Below are 16,774 nucleotides of genomic sequence, written 5' to 3' on the forward strand. Positions count from 1 at the left end.
CCATTTACTGTGTTTAAAAACAGCCCTCTTGTGGGAGGAAAGTATATGTGAATTGGATCACATGCTTATTCTTTTGAGCTTCCCCCTGCTTCAACACAGATAATTAAATTGTGTGCTGTAGATGATGTTATAAAATGTTGAATAATCAAGCTTAATTTGTATCTTTATTAACATATATATCTCAGAGCTTACAATTGCTTAAAGTTGTTCATCACTCAAATGCTACTAATTCTCAAGCTTGCAATTACTTATGCTACTCATAAGAACAAATACTGTTCCTTTAAAAGAACTCTTTTTGGACAGTTAAGAAATTGTCCTCGGTTGCCTGGAAATGATCCCCAGGATTTGCCTTTGCGTTATACAGATATACAAAAAGCTGTAGCTGAAAAAGGATTGCAGGTAGCTCCTGAAAAGATACAAACTCAGCATCCTTATAATTATTTGGGCTTTAGGCTTACTGATCAAACTGTTTCTATCCAGAAGATAGTTATTCGCAGACACAACATAAGGACTTTGAATGATTTTAAAAAATTATTAGGTGATATTAATTGGCTTTGCCCCTATTTAAAGCTCACGACAGGGGAGTTGAAACCTTTCTTTGATATTCTAAAAGGGAGTTGTGATCCTACCTTCCCTAGACCCCTAACCTCAGCAGGATTGTTGGCCTTACAACAAGTGGAAAAAGCTATTGAAGAGCAATTTGTCACTTATATAGATTACTCTTTGCCATTACTTCTGTTAATTTTTAATACGATTCATGTGCCTATAGGATTGTTATGGCAAAAGTCTCCTCTAATGTGGATACATTCAAGGATTTCTCCTAAATGGAATATCTTGCCATATTATGAAGCAATAGCCCAGATGATTATCATTGGAAGGAAACAGGCACTAACTTATTTCAGCAAAGAGCCAGATATTATTGTTCAGCCTTACATCGTAAGTCAAGACACTTGGCTGAAACAGCATAGTACAGATTGGTTGCTTGCTCAAATAGGGTTTAACGAAACTATACAGCCACTACCCTCAAGATAGGTTGATCAAAATTTTAAATGTACATGAGGTGATATTTCCTAAAATGACTTCCTTACAGCCTTTATATAATGCTCTATTGATTTTTACTGATGGCTCCTGTAAAGGGCGAGCTGGATATCTTATAAATAATGAACAGGTAATCATAAAGACTCCTAGCCTCTCAGTTCAATTAGCAGAATTAACAGGAGTACTGAATATCTTTGAGTCTGTGCATGAGGCTTTTAATATTTTTATTGATAGTTTATATGTTGCACAATCGGTACCCCTATTGGAGACCTGTGGTACGTTTAAGTTTAATACGCCAGCAGGATCCCTGTTTTCACAATTACAAAACATCATTCTTGCCCGAAAACACCAGTTCTATATTGGTCACATACGATCTCATTCTGGTCTTTCTGGACCTTTAGCTGAAGGCAATGATTGCATCGACAGAGCTCTAATAGGAGAAGCCTTAATTTCAGATCCTGTTGCTTTGGCCAAACATGATCATGAAAAATTTCATCTCTCTAGCCAGACCTTAAGGCTCCGACTTAAGATCACTAAGGAGCAGGCAAGAATGATTGTAAAACAATGTCCTGAATGTATTAAATTATCTCTAGTACCACATTTAGGAGTCAATCCACGAGGTCTTATGCCTAATCATATTTGACAAATGGATGTAGCTCATTATGCAGAATTTGTAAAATTAAAATATATACATGTTTGTATTGATACTGGTTCAGGATATTTTTAGCTTCTTTGCATACTGGAGAAGCCTCCAAAAATGTAATTAATCATTGCCTACAAGCCTTTAATGCCATGGGATTGCCTAAACTTTTTAAGACAGATAACAGGCCATCCTATTCTAGCAAAAATTTTACTTCATTTTGTAAAGAATTTGGCATCAAACATAAAATGGAATTCCTTATAACTCCATGGGACAAGAAATAGTTAAATGTGCTCATCACACTTTAAAAATTTGGCTTTAAAAAACAAAACAGGGGCAGTTATATCCCCCAATGTCACCAAAGGCACATCTTGCTTTTACTTTATTTGTTCTAAATTTTTTGCAAACTGATGTTAAAGGTCAGTCTGCAGTGGATCGCCACTGGCATCCAGATACTTCTAGTTCTTATGCCATGGTAAAGTGGCAGGACCCATTTACTAATGAATGGAAGGGTCCAGACCCAGTCCTAATCGGGGAAAGGGGCTTGGTCTGTGTTTCCCCCCCCCCACACACACACACACAAAGATGGAGTGTGATGGCCTCCTGAGAGATTTGTTCCACAAGTAGACACAGATCCTGAATCTTCTAGTAAGTAGGACTCTAACCTTGATTATGGCTAAAAATCTTCTTTAGCCAAAAAGTTAAATTAGAGCACAGCTATCCGGAGTTTTTGCCCATGCCGGCAAGAACACACTCAGGACAACCGGAATCTTCTGCGGCAAAGCTTTATTGCTTACTTCTCAGGAAGATCCCGACCCCAGAAAATGGAGTCCCTTATATAGCACTCAGCCATGTCGTTTCAGCACCTGATGTGGCGTGACAGCTCTTGATTCATTGCTCGCCCATCACACCACTATTACACCCCGAGAATGGGCAGTGACTAGGAGTGAGTTCACTCTCGCACTTGCGCACAAGGCTTATTTACTAGTTAGTCACAGCGGAGGCCAGCGCCATCTTATAATGGTGATTGCTCGCAGCACGGGCGGCTCTCCATAGCGATTGCTCGCTGCACGGCTTTCCACACACAGCCTCCACTCCCAGGGAAGCTGTAAGCATTTCTACAATTCTCAAAGTCACCTCTCCCAAACCGGGAGCTCTAAGTCTAGCCTGATCTTTGCTAATTGAATGGAGTACCTGGACTTCCCCAAAAGAAGCTTTGTCCTGTGCCTTTCACTGTCTTGACTTTGTTTTTCAAGCAGGTCAGTCAACGCCCTTCAGCCTGACTGCAGCAGGCATGCATCCCAGCCCACAACAGCACACAGGTGGCAGTTATTAATTTTTATCAAGAAGAATTCTAAGTACATATTGTGACTTTGGTCTGATTTGGGAATAAGTTGCACTATGAGGGCCGGTTAGTCAATGATGGGCAACCAGATCCCAGATCATACCAATCTAAGACAGGGGTACATGCCAAAAGGCCGTGGCTGTTAATAATACACCACAAAGCCATGCAGAATTATAGAGCATAAATAAATTTTATGCATCAGTCCAACTTTTATTAAATATTAATAACAGGGAGGCGATGTAGCCTCCCACAAGCCTGAAGCAGGCTGAGACAGAACTTGACATTCCTGCCACTAAGGAGGTTATCTAGGGTGGAGCCTTCCTCCCTAGATCCCTCTATTGTTCAGACACTGTCCCTGTTCCTCTTCAAGATACTGCTACATGCTGAGGGGCCCCAGAGCTATTCCGGAGGCTACACCCTTTTCTGCATGTCATCACCTGCAGCTGGTTCAGGGTCCAAGGATGAATTGGCAGCAATGGACTTTCCCCCCTCTTTTACAAAGTGTGTCTGCCTTTAAACATTTGAACCTTGAGCAGACTAGTTGTCTTGGTTTCATTATTTATCAACCTGCCTAGGCTCCCTCTTTTCTTTCAGTTCCAAGATGCCTTCCAGTCTCAAACCCGGACATGAGAGCCACAGGCCGACCTCAACAGTTTGGTAGGCTCAACTTCATCCTAACTTAGAATCACACATGCCAAATTTGTATTTTTGTCCTAGTCCTCCCACCCCTAACACAGCTTCAAGGAAATCTACAGAGCTAAGAAACCAGTTCTCCTGACCACCTAATCTTAAGATGACAGTGTATGTTTTCCATTTGGCAATCTGACACTAATTTTTTAAGTGAATTTTTGATAGATATTGATGTTCCAATATGTTATAGAAAAATTTAATCTCAACCTGGGGTTTCCACCCAAGCTTTGATTCTTTAGTTCTTAGATAAAACACACACAGAAACTTTATATTTCACTAAGCTTTAATCAACATAAGAACTGGATAGATAACTCTATGCTATTAGAATATATGTCCCTGAATTATTAACTAATATTTATTGTGTTTCATTTGAATCACCAATTGGCCAGCCGTCAAGACCACATTTTTTCTGGTTCACTTATGCCATGGTGGTTTCTCCTTCTTCCTCCTGTACCTTCTTCTCATGGTCCTCTTCTAACCCCAAGCCTGAGAAACCTATACTCCATCTATGTCTGTTATGTTCAGCTATTGGCTGTTGGTATCTTTATATACCAATCAGAAAGCACTTGGTGCAGAGTCATAGGTCTAAGTGCAGATTCCAGGTCTTGGGGGACCACATTTAGCATTAAAATAGACAGGAAGGCCAAACCTCAACAAAACCCCCACATTTAAACCAAGGTAGAAGCCTCCTGAAATATACAGTCCTACAATATCTGATCACACAATTTATCCTAGAGGGTGTATTTCCATGTACTTTTGAAAGCACATTTACCATGCACCTCAATTTGCTTTATCAGAGTAAAACACAGAACCTATGAGGGGCAAGTTTCTCTCAATGGAGCTCAGAACTGACTTGTAGACTGTCCCTCAGTGTAAGTTATGACATCTACAGTTGAATCATAATTTAGTGCAGTCCAACCAAGGAATGGGGTCATAAAACATGAATTCATGTGGTCTGGCATAGTAAGAAAGATCCTTTTACTTTTAACCAGTAACTCAGAAGATAAACTCAAAAGTTGTGTTTTATTTTTATTCAAATGGTTATTTTACTATTAGTAATAGGTATAAAGATGGATGGGTTATGTACTTGAGAAGGTAGGTTCTCTGAGAGGCCAGAAGAGATCATGTTTTACAATCATAGCTATCCAGTGTTCACCCTTATGCCAACAACTTTTCTTGCACTTTTTCTATATCAGAGCCCCTTGATTGCAGTATGGAGATTGTAGATTTTTATACATTTCACCAATAATGTTGTCTCAGGACCAATTTGGGCATAATTGAATGAATAACTGTGTTTCTAGTTTCTTTGTATTGCACAACTGATTTTCTTAGATAAGCTTTATTCCTGATATAGATTTTTTCAACCACAATTGCCAGTGAATGTAGAGTCACTTACTAGTGGGGAAAATATCCTGGTATGCAAAAATGCATCAGTGGTTAAGAGCTCTACCAGAAGACAAGGATTCTCAGTACCTACTACAGCTATATGTCCAGTTCCAGAGGATCCAAGGAGACCCTCTTCTGGTCTCTATCTCAAAGAGACAGTCTCATGGTAACCAGACATTCATGCAAACATGATAATAGAGAATTAAAATAAATATACTTTTTAAATAGCATTTAACACAACCCTACACTCTCACAGTAACAACTTACTGCTTTGCACACATTCTGCATCAGCAACTCCTATGAATACCTGTTACTTTGAAAATGACTGACTACAGAGATATGTTTTCTTTGGGAATCTAAGATTGCTTAGAGTTGGTGTCTCCATCTACTCAACTCAACAGCATTTGCCCAATCTTTCCAATCATGAAATCATGATCCTACTTGGAATTTTTTTCATTGCCCTAACATAAATGACCCTACACAACTGCCTTTAATTTCTCTCTCTGTCTCTCTCTCTCTCTCTCTCTCTCTCTCTCTCTCTCTCTCTCTCTCTCTCTCTCTCTCTCTCCATCTCTCCCTCACATCCCCCTCTCTCCCTTTCTTTCTCTTTCTCTGTCTTTCTCTCCTCCCCCTCCCCATCCCCCTCTCTCCCTCTTTTTCTCTTTCTCTGTTTTTCTTTCCTTCCTTCCTTCCTTCCTTCCTTCCTTCCTTCCTTCCTTCCTTCCTTCCTTCCTTCCCTCCCTCCCTCCCTCCCTCCCTCCCTCTCTCTCTCTCTCTCTCTCTCTCTCTCTCTCTCTCTCTCTCCCCCCTCTCTCTTTCTTTCTTTTTTTCTTTCTTTCATGTTTATGAGTCAAGAACAAATGACAACCTATAGGAGTAGGTTGGTCCTCTTCTACCATGTAGGTCTTGGAGTTTAAACTCAGGTTGCCACGCTGGGGAACAAATGCCTTTAGCTATTGAGCAACAGTACCAGCCCCATAGCTGACATATTAAAAGGTCAGCCCACATGCATCTGAATAGAAATAATGGAATAATAATAATTCCAACGTCATTAGGTGAACATATGGTTTCCTTTGTCATCTGGTTTTGTAGCATTAAAAATATCAGAAATAAGGTTTCCTGTGCAATGTTACAGTCCTTTCTATGGTAATCTCTGTACACCACTGTAGCAAGAGAAGGAGCAGAACTTTGGAACACCAGCAAGTATGGCCACCAAGGATCTGTATGTGTCTGTTGTGCAACATGGTGATGTTCATGCCTATGAAGGGTCATGCCTTGAGAACGTCATTACCCATAATACTCAGCTTGGTGTCCGAGGGTGAAACTTCCAGCTTTTGTCAGGCTGAGGCTTTGTCTGTATGGGATTTGAAGAATCTGAGTTTGGGCTACTGCAGTGAGTTAAAGAACTCAGAAACTCAAGAAAACTATGTAAGCCAGGCTCAGGAGGATGCTGCTTAAGTGATTGTGGTACAGGCTGACAGGGCTTCGGTTGGGACATAGCCTGGAACTACCTTGCTCAGCCCCTGGTGTGCAGGTGGCTGCCACGTGGACACCCTACCTGGGAAGGTGCTGTGGCCCCAGGAAGCACTTGAGTGCAGCCAAGTGCACATTAGAAGTCAGAGCTGTGCCTGCCCAGGTCTTTTCAACCAGGCCCAGATGATCAGGACCAGGGAGACTCCCTGAGTAAGTTTCTCTGTTTCTCTCACCAAGTGCAAATAGGGCCTGAGAAGTTTTCTCTGCATGTGGAGAGGCTTGAAGATTCTTGTGAGGAGTGATGGAAACTGCACTTTTGAGCAGAGGGACTTTAATTCTGAGGGAGCTGGTGCCATCACGATGAGCTGAGGAGACTCCTTCCTAGACAGGATTAGAAATGTCTCTAGAGTTTGCTCAGAGGGAAAAAGGACTTGGAGTTGAGTGTGAGGGAGGGCTACAGTGTGGAAGTAGTTTTGTGAACTTTAGTTGTAAATTTATTATTATTATTATTCTAGTTATGAGATTTTTATGGGCATATGGTTGTATATGTTTTGTTCATATATGTATTGATGTATATGTAAAACACAGAAACTAGGCTACTGTGCTGCAGGTCAGGGATGGAGGTACATGCGGGATTTTGTTGCCCCTCACCTTGTGATTGTACTCTCACAATCTCTCTTCTACCATAGATTTTTATAAAATTCCAAATTTTCTGACTTAGGAGCCAGACACTGTGGTGGAAACCTGCTAGCTAGTAGCAGAGAAAGCAGCTAGTTGACCTTCCTACTCCACTGATGTCCCAGAAGGAAAACTCACCATCTCTTTCCCCATGCTCTCTTAAATCTCCTTCAATTCAAAGATGCTCCTTCATCTTTCCTGAGTTTTCCTATGTTTACTCCCTGACAACTTGTTGCTCTTACTGCCTCTTGACCTATCGTTGACATAATTTACCTCTTGCTTACAGAAAGCCCTTGGTTTAAAGATGTGTGCTAGAGCTGAGCCATGCCACAACAAGAATTTTTTTTTTTTTAAATTCAGTCTTGTTGTTCACAGTGTGATCAGATATACTGCAACAACTATGGGTTCTCTCAAAATGTCACTCCATCACAGGTCTCTATAGCTTCAGAGACACTCATGAGCTAAGCAGATATAATGAGAGTGTATCTCATGCTATCTTGCCATAAATATCCCACTCATTTGTTAACTAGAAATTAGTCTTGAAATAACTTGCCTTTATCTCTGATTATTAGACCTGTATTCTGATCAGACATAGATTCTCAGTCCAGAACAGCAGATGTATGGACACATCCCAGTTTCTGACTACCAGTAGCATGTACTTTAGAAAGTATAACAGGTACGTGAATTGATGTGTGCACATCCTGAAGTGAGACAGCTGGCAGTCGGTTGTAGTTCAGCATCATGTCTTGAAGGATTAGAGAGCTAAGATACAGGATCCAGGACTAGAATGACAGCTGAGTATCTGAGGCCTTGTTTGTGGGGTATTAGTGACTGTGGAAGCTTTATAGTTTGTGGGGAAGTTCTTCAGAATCAGGTTTTATTGGACATCTGTGGGACCAATGGAACTCTGGAGATGTGAGAAGCAAACCTGGAGCAAGAGTGGGTTCGAGGCATGTCCAAATCCTGGAAATATTGTCCTGAGATGAGCAGGACTAGGACTGCATGTCCTAGACTGCTTAGAACTGGGCCCCCACATTTGCCCCACCGGTGAAAGTCACATAGCCCAGTAGCCAGGTTAGACGTCGTTTGTTTCCTCTTACAAGGTCATGTTCAACTGCAAACGAGGCATTTCCAGTACCATGGCTCCAACCACTGATATACACTCACCGTCGAAGCCACATCTCACACCCAAAGGTTTAAATACCTATTTTTCCACCCAATTAAATAGGCTGTCTCAGTGAATCATGTCTTCCAAGACTGTTCTCAATGCACTCACTGCTGCTTGAGATTTCTCTCACTTTCTTCCTCTCCTTCCCTCCTCTCTCACACACATACACACATCAGCCATTCCCACCACTATAAGTGAACAGAGTGGGAACATCATATACACTGGCACAGGAGTGGAGAGCAGAAGATAGGCTTAACACAGTTCCTTTTGGGAAAGTGCCAGTGAAGGCCAAAGTCCAGGGCTCTGGATGGATCACCATTGTAATTTCAGGTTCAGAGAAAAGGAATATCTTCTGTTGGTCTGGGAGAGTCCAATGGGATTAGAGGCAAAGAGGGGACACAAGGCCACCTGAGGCTTTTGATGTCTATAGGTAAACAGAAGAAAATGTTGTCTGCTGATATGGACAGATTAGTTGAATCATTTTTTATAAGGAATGTTAAGAAGTAGGTTTGGAGCTTTGTTGAATCTGAGCTGTCCTAGAGAAGTCTGTGTGAAGGCCTTGAGTGTATGTCTGCACACAAGTCTGGAGAAATTCAGGACCAAGTTTCCAAATGAAGACCAACTACGTATTTTGGTGATGTATATGAGGATGGAAGTAGAAGTTGGTTATTCTTAGGGAAGGAAACATTCATAGGATTGTGGCAGTGGTGCTAAGTGTAAGGAATGGGGTGGTCCAATTAATAACACTGGACTTATCTCTCAGACTGACATGGCTGTAACAATGACAGATGAGGTTTTACCAAGTATATGGGTTAGAACGATGTTTGGCAAGGGACCACGGCTGCCAAGAGACACACATTGGGTTGAGTATGAATCAGAACAGTCATAAAGGTCGGTGGCAATGATGCAGGTGACTAACTGGGAGGCAGGTAACTAACTGTGAGGAAGGTGACTAAATGTGAGGAAGGTGACTAAATGTGAGGCAAGTGACAGGGACTGTGATGAAGATAACTGTGAGGTTGATGACAGTGAGTCTGAGGGAGGTGACTAACTGTGAGGAAGGTGACTGTGAGGCAGGTGACAGGGGCTGTGAGGTAGGTGACTGTGAGACAGGTGAATGGGAGGCAGGTGACAGTGACTGTGAAGCAGGTGACTGTGAGGCAGGACCCCATACCTGTGAATATTCCTCTACTTTTATGGTGTCCCTGGGTGGAATGTGGAGATCTGCACTTGGGCTAGTAGAGAAGTTCATGGGTAAATAAAAAAATTACTGAATTCTTCAGAACCAAGGAAGCTGGGCTTTTTGTTAATGCAATTTTAAAAGGAGCTATTTCTTGTATATCTTGACTATCTTCCAAATAAATGAGACAGAGGCCATTCTATTTATTTAATCAAGCATTATAGCAGAAAAAGTGGGCAGCCATTGATCCACTCTATTTCTTTAAGCTAAACTGCCTATCTTCCAATAACATTCCCCAAGATACTTACTTTTTGGGGGAGTGCAGCAAACTTTATTGATAGTATTCAAGAGAGTAGGGAGGGCTCCCTAGGCCCCTCCTGTTATGGGGGCTTTGGGTGAAAATTGTGAGGGAGATGCTCAGTGTTGGGGACCAAGTTGGGATAGGGACTCCTCAGCAACCAAGGGCCTCTCTCTTGCTCTCAGTGCCCTTGCTGGGGTGGGTGGTCCAGTGTCTCCTACTCCTTGGAGGCCATGTAGTCCATGAGGTCCACCACCCTGTTGCTGTTGCCATATTCATTGTCATACCAGGAAATGAGCTTGACAAAGTTGTCATTGAGAGCAATGCCAGCCCTGGCATCGAAGGTGGAAGAGTGGGAGTTGCTATTGAAGTTGGAGGAGACAAGCTGGTCCTCAGTGTAGCCCAAGATGCCCTTCAGTGGGCCCTCAGATGCCTGCCTCACCATCTTCTTGATGTCATCATATTTGGCAGGTTTCTCCAGGCAGCACATCAGATCCAGGATGGACACCTTGGGGGTAGGAACACGGAAGGCCATGCTAGTGAGCTTCCTGTTCAGCTCTGGGATGACCTTACCCACATCCTTGGCAGCACCAGGGGATGCAGGGATGATGTTCCCTGCAGCCCCACGGCCATCACGCCACAGCTTTCCAGAGGGGCAATCTACAGTCTTCTGAGTGGCAGTGATGGCTAGGACTGTGGTCATGAGCTCTTCCATGATGCCAAAATTGTCATGGATGACCTTGGCCAGGGAGGCTAAGCAGTTGGTGGTGCAGGATGCATTGCTGACAATCTTGAGTGAGTTGTCATATTTCTCATGGTTCACAACCATCACAAACATGGGGGCATCAGAAGAAAAGGCATAGATGATGAACCTTTTGGCTCCACCCTTCAAGTGGGCTCTGGCCTTCTCCATGGTGGTGACTCCATAGAGAAGACTCCATAACATACTCGGCACCGACCACACCCTATTTGATGTTAGTTGGGTCTCGCTCCCGGAAGATGGTGATGGGCTTCCCATTGATGACAAGCTTCTCATTCTCGGCCTTGGCTGTTCAGTTGAATTTGCCGTGGGTGGAGTCATACTGGAACATATAGACCATGTAGTTGAGGTCAATGAAGGGGTCGTTGATGGCAAAAGTCTCCACTTTGCCATTTGGAGAGCAGATGGCAGCCCTGGTGCCCAGGCAACCAATATGGCCAAATCTGTTCACACTGACCTTCACCATTTTGTATACGGGACAAGGCTGGAACTACACTAGAAGATGCAGCTGTCTCTGGAATAGGGAGGAGCAGAGAGCCGATACTTCCATGTTACTATTAATCTGGCTATCTCTGCTCCAAGTGTTTTCCCGTGGTGTCTCCTTAAGACCCTTTCCTGGTAACTGAATTCTGTTTTTCTTTTTCCTCCTTTCCCCTGGCTGATGGAAGTGCATCTCTGTTTTCTCTTCTACCCAGCCTTTGGTACATCAATTTTTATTAACAAATCAGAGTATAAATTGTTCAATAAGAGACCTGTTCTCAAATAATTAGTTGAAGACTGTTGAGATAGCTCAGTGATTAAAGGTGCACTGATTGAAGGTGAACACCTGAGTTCAAATTTCAGAACCCACCTGGTAGAAGAAGAGAAGTAACTTTTCTAAATTGTCGTTTGACCTTCCACATACACACACACACATACACACACACACACACGCACACGCACACGCACACACACACACACCCCTTGATACCTCTGTCCATACACAGGCACACACACACAAGCACACAAACACATGAACACACACCTACAAATGTCTGTGAAAACTGGCATTAGTAAGCATTAAGAAGCTCCTAATGGAAAAATATGAAACAATTTGACAAACAAACTAAATAACACATTAGATTGTACTATAATGGTGAAATAACCTATAAACCCATGCTGGTGTGAATGGTTGCATGGCAGGCAAATGAACATTACTGAACCGGGCGGGACCTGCGAGACCCAGAGGTCTCTCCACTCCGCAGGACTCCTAGAAACCCAGGACCTCAGAATCATGGGTGAGTGGAACAGAACAACAGCACCAAAGAATCCCAGAGGGTCTTGTGCCAGCAGAAAGAACTACCAGAGGCTGGGATTCATTCTGGTTGGGGCCGCCCTGTCATCTTCTTCCTGAACCCAGCAGAGGGAGCCAAGGACCCATAGGATTCTCCACAATGGAGGACCCCTAGCACACCCAAAACCTAGGCATTATGGGACTCAGGAAGTAGATCGGAGCTCCAGACTTCTGGACACCTGCATTGCAAGAGGAGAGCTTGCCTGCAGAGAGTGATCTGACCACTATGACTCAGGTGAGAGTTGGAATCCCAGGATTGCTGACAGAGGCTAACAGAATCAAAGGAGGAACAAGCTTCAGTCAGAGACAGCTAGATCTTCTAACACCAGAGATTACAATATGGTGAAAGGCAAGCGTAAGAATATTACTAACAGAAATCGAGAACAGTGGGTATCATCAGAACCCAGTACCCCACTACAGTGAGTCCTGGATACTCCAATATACATGAAAAGCAAGACTAGGACTTAAAATCATATCTCCTGACAGTGGTAGAGGATTTTAAGAAGGGCATTATTAACTCACTTAAAGATTACAGGAGAATACTGTGAAACAGGTGTACGGTCTTTAAAAATTACAGGAATTCACTGCTAAACAAGTAGAAGTACTTAAAGAGGAAACACAAAAATCCCTTAAAGTATTATAGGAAAACACAACGAAACAGGTAATGGAATTGAACCAAACCACACAAGATCTAAAAATGGAAGTAGGAACAATTAAGAAAACCCAAAGGGAGACAACTCTGTAGATAGAAATTCTAGGAATGAAATCAGGAACCATAGATGCTGGCATCAGCAACAGAATACAAGAGATGGAAGAGAGAATCTCAGGTGCAGAAGATTCCATGGAAAGCATGGACAAAACAAAGAAAATGCAAAATCCAAAAAGACCCTAACTCAAAACATCCAGGAAATCAAGGACACAATGAGAAGACCAAACCTACGGAAAATAGGTATAGATGATACCTACTCTGATAATAGAACCACATATAGACCCAACAAAGAAAGAGAACTTCAGACCAATTTCCATTATGAACAGCGATGCAAAAACACTCAATAAAATCCTCAAAAACTTAATCCAAAAAGACATCAAAATGATCATCCATCATGATCAAGAAGTCTTCATCCCAGGCATGCAAGGATGGTTTAATATATATAGAAACCAATCAATATAATCCACTATACAAACAGACTCAAAGACAAAAACCACTTGATCACCTTGTTAGATGCTGAGAAAGAATTTGACGACATCCAAAACAACTTTATGATAAAAGTTTTGGGAAGTTCAGGAATTCAAGGCCCTTACCTAAACATAATAAAAGCAATATACAGCAAGCGAATAGCTAACATCAAACTAAATGGAGAGAAACTCGAAGCAATCTCACTAAAACCAGGGGCTAGAGAAGGCTGCCCACTTTCTCCCTACCTATTTAATATAGTACTTGAAGTCCTAGCCAGAACAATTCGACAACAACAGGAGATCAAGGGGATACAAATTGGAAAAGAAGAAGTCAAAATATCACTCTTTGCAGATGATACGTTAGTATATATAAGTGACCCTAAAAATTATACCACAGTACTCCTAACCTGATAAAGAGCTTCAGTGCAGTAGCTGGATATAAAATTAACTCAAACAAATCAATGGCCTTTCTCTACACAAAGGACAAACAGGATGAGAAAAAAATTAGGGAAACAACGCCATTCACAATAGTCACAAATAATATAAAATACATTTGAGTGACTCTAAGGAGGTGAAAGATCTGTAAGATAAAAACTTCAGGTCTCCATCTTGTGTCTGGGGTCCCTCAGAGACCACTCTGCTCAGGGGAGAGTACAGACTTCAGAAGTGACACAGCTTCTGGTACAGGCAGAAGCATACAGCTTCTGGGACAGACCATGTTTTGCACTCCAGATATCTGGGCACCTTCCCTGCCAGAGGAGAGCTGTCTGGCTGGGAGGTTTCTGACTGCCTTAGCAGGTGAGGGGCCATCTTGGGTCCTGGGTTCCTTGGAGACCAGTATGCCCAGGTCAGCTCTCGGACTAAGGAGGATGATTGAGTGGTCTGCAGGAGTGATACAGCTTCTGGGACAGATCCCATTTCAGGCTCAAGATATCCGGTAACCTTCCCTGCCAGAGGAAAGCTGTCTGACAAGGAGGGCACGGACTTCCTGAGCAGGTGAGGGAGCCACCTTTTGCCCTGGGTCACTCAGAGACTTGTCTGCACAGGTGACAGTGCAGACTGCAGAAGTGACACAACTTTTGGACAGGCAGAAGCAACACAGTTTCTGGTACAGACCCCCATTTCAGGCTAGAGACATCTGGGCACCTTCCCTGCCAGAGGAGAGTTGCCCTCCTGGTAGGCTTCTGAATGCAGGAGCAGGTGAGGGAGCCATCTTGTGTCCCTGGTCCCTTGGAGAACAGTCTGGGCAGATCAGCTGGCAGACTGCTTTGGCAACACATCTTCTGATACAGGCCCTGTTTCAGGCATTCATCTGCAGCCAGAAGGCAGGTCAGAATGCCAGACCTCTGTTCACCTTCCCGGCAAGAGGATAGCTTGCCTGCAGAGAGTACTCTGACCACTGAGACTCAGGAGAGAGCTGAGCTCCCAGGACTGCTGACAGAGGCTAACAGAATCACAGGAGGAACAAGCTCCAACCAGAGACAATTCTAACAACTAATGCCAGAGATTACCAGATGCCGAAAGGCAAATGTAAGCATCTTACTAACAGAAACCAAGACCACTCACCATCATCAGAACCCAGCACTCCCACCTCAGCCAGTCCTGCATACCATAACACACCTGAAAAGCAAGACTCAGATACAAAATCATATCTCATGATCCTGATAGAAGACTTTAATAAGGGCATTAATAATTCACTTAAAGAAATACAGGAGAGCACTGCTAAAGAGTTAGAAGTCCTTAAAGAATTACAAGAAAACACAATCAAACAGGACATGGAATTGAACAAAACCATCCAAGACCTAAAAAGGGAAATAGAAAAAATAAAGAAACCCAAAAGTGAGACAACTCTGGAGATAGAAACCCAAGAAAAGAAATCAGGAACCATAGATGCGAGGATCAGCAACAGAATACAAGAGATGGAAGAGAGAATCTCAGGTGCAGAAGATTCCATAGAGAACATGGGCAAAACAATCAAGGAAGATGCAAAATGCAAAAAGATCCTAACTCAAAACATCCAGGAATTCTAGGTCACAATGACAAAACAAAACCTATGGATAATAGGAGTAGATGAGAATGAAGATTTTCAACTTAAAGGGCCAGCAAATCTTCAAAAAGATTATAGAAGGAAACTTCCCAAACCTAAAGAAAGAGATGCCCATGAACATACAAGAAGCCTACAGAACTCCAAATAGACTGGAACAGAAGAGAAATTCCTCTTGACACCTAATAATCAGAACAACAAATGCAGTAAATAAAGACAGAGTATTACAAACAGTAAGGGAAAAGGGTCAAGTAACATTTAAAGGAAAACCTATTAGAATTACACCAGACTTCTCATCAGAGACTACAAAAGCCAGATGATCCTGGACAGATGTTATGCAGACACTAAGAGAACACAAATGCGAACCCAGGCTACTATACCCATCAAAACTCTCAATTACCATAGATGGGGAAACCAACGTGTTCCATGCCAAAACCAAATTCACACAATATCTTTCCACTAATCCAGCCCTTCAAAGGGTAATACAGGGAAAACTGTAACACAAAGATGGAAATTACACCCTAGAAAAAGCAAGAATATAATCCTTCAATGATCCTAAAAGAAGACAGCCCAACTGTCTTCTAATGATCCTAAAAGAAGAACAGAACCCCAACTCTAATAACAAAAATAAAAAGAAGCAATAAACTTTTCCTTAATATCTCTTAATATCAGTGGACTCAGTTCCCCAATAATAAGATATAGACTAATAGATTGGCTATATAAACAGGACCCAACATTATGATGCATCCGGGAAACCCATCTCAGGGTCAAATACACATACTACCTAAAAGTAAAAGGCTGGAAAACAATTTTCCTAGGAAATTGTCTGAATCAAAAACCTGGAGTAGCCATTCTAACATCGAATAAAATCAACTTCCAACCCAAAGTTATCAAAAAAGACAAGGAGGGGCACTTTATACTCATCAAAGTTAAAATATTCCTAGATGAAGTCTCAATTCTGAATGTCTGTGCTCCAAACGCAAGGGCAGCACATTCACTATGGAAACTTTAGTAAAGCTCAAAGCACACATTGCACCTCACACAATAATAGTGGGAGACCTCAACACTGCACTCTCAACATTGGGCAGATCCTGGAAACAGAAACTAGACAGAGACACATGGAAACTAACAGGATTCATGAAAGACATGGATTTAACAGATATTTAGACCATTTTATCCTACAACAAACGGATATACCTTATTCTCAACACCTCATGGTACCTCCTCCAATATTGACCATAATTGGTCACAAAACAGGCCTCAACTGATACAAAAATATTGAAATTATCCCATGCACCCTATCAGATTACCATGGACTAAGGCTGATCTCCAATAACAACATAAATAATAGAATGCCAACGTGGAAGCTGAATAACACTCTACTCAATGATACCTTGGTCCAGGAAAAAGTAAAGAAAGAGATTAAAGACTTTTTAGAGTCAAATGAAAATGAGGCCCCATAATAAGGAATCTAATGGGAAACAATGAAAGCCGTCCTAAGAGGAAAATTCATAGCTGTGAGGTTTGCCAAAAAGAAAATGGAGAGAGCATATGCTAAAATCTTG

The 16,774-nt window shown here is 42.2% G+C and overlaps 1 pseudogene; it reads right to left on the reverse strand.

Annotated features, from left to right (window-relative positions):
- Nucleotides 1–10,113: 10,113 nt before the first annotated feature.
- LOC147003337 (glyceraldehyde-3-phosphate dehydrogenase pseudogene) lies at nucleotides 10,114–11,122 on the reverse strand (annotated as a pseudogene).
- Nucleotides 11,123–16,774: the final 5,652 nt, after the last annotated feature.

This window comes from Mus caroli, unplaced genomic scaffold (assembly GCF_978045245.1).
Source record: "Mus caroli unplaced genomic scaffold, Mus_caroli_1 scaffold_8, whole genome shotgun sequence".
Classification (NCBI taxonomy): domain Eukaryota; kingdom Metazoa; phylum Chordata; class Mammalia; order Rodentia; family Muridae; genus Mus; species Mus caroli.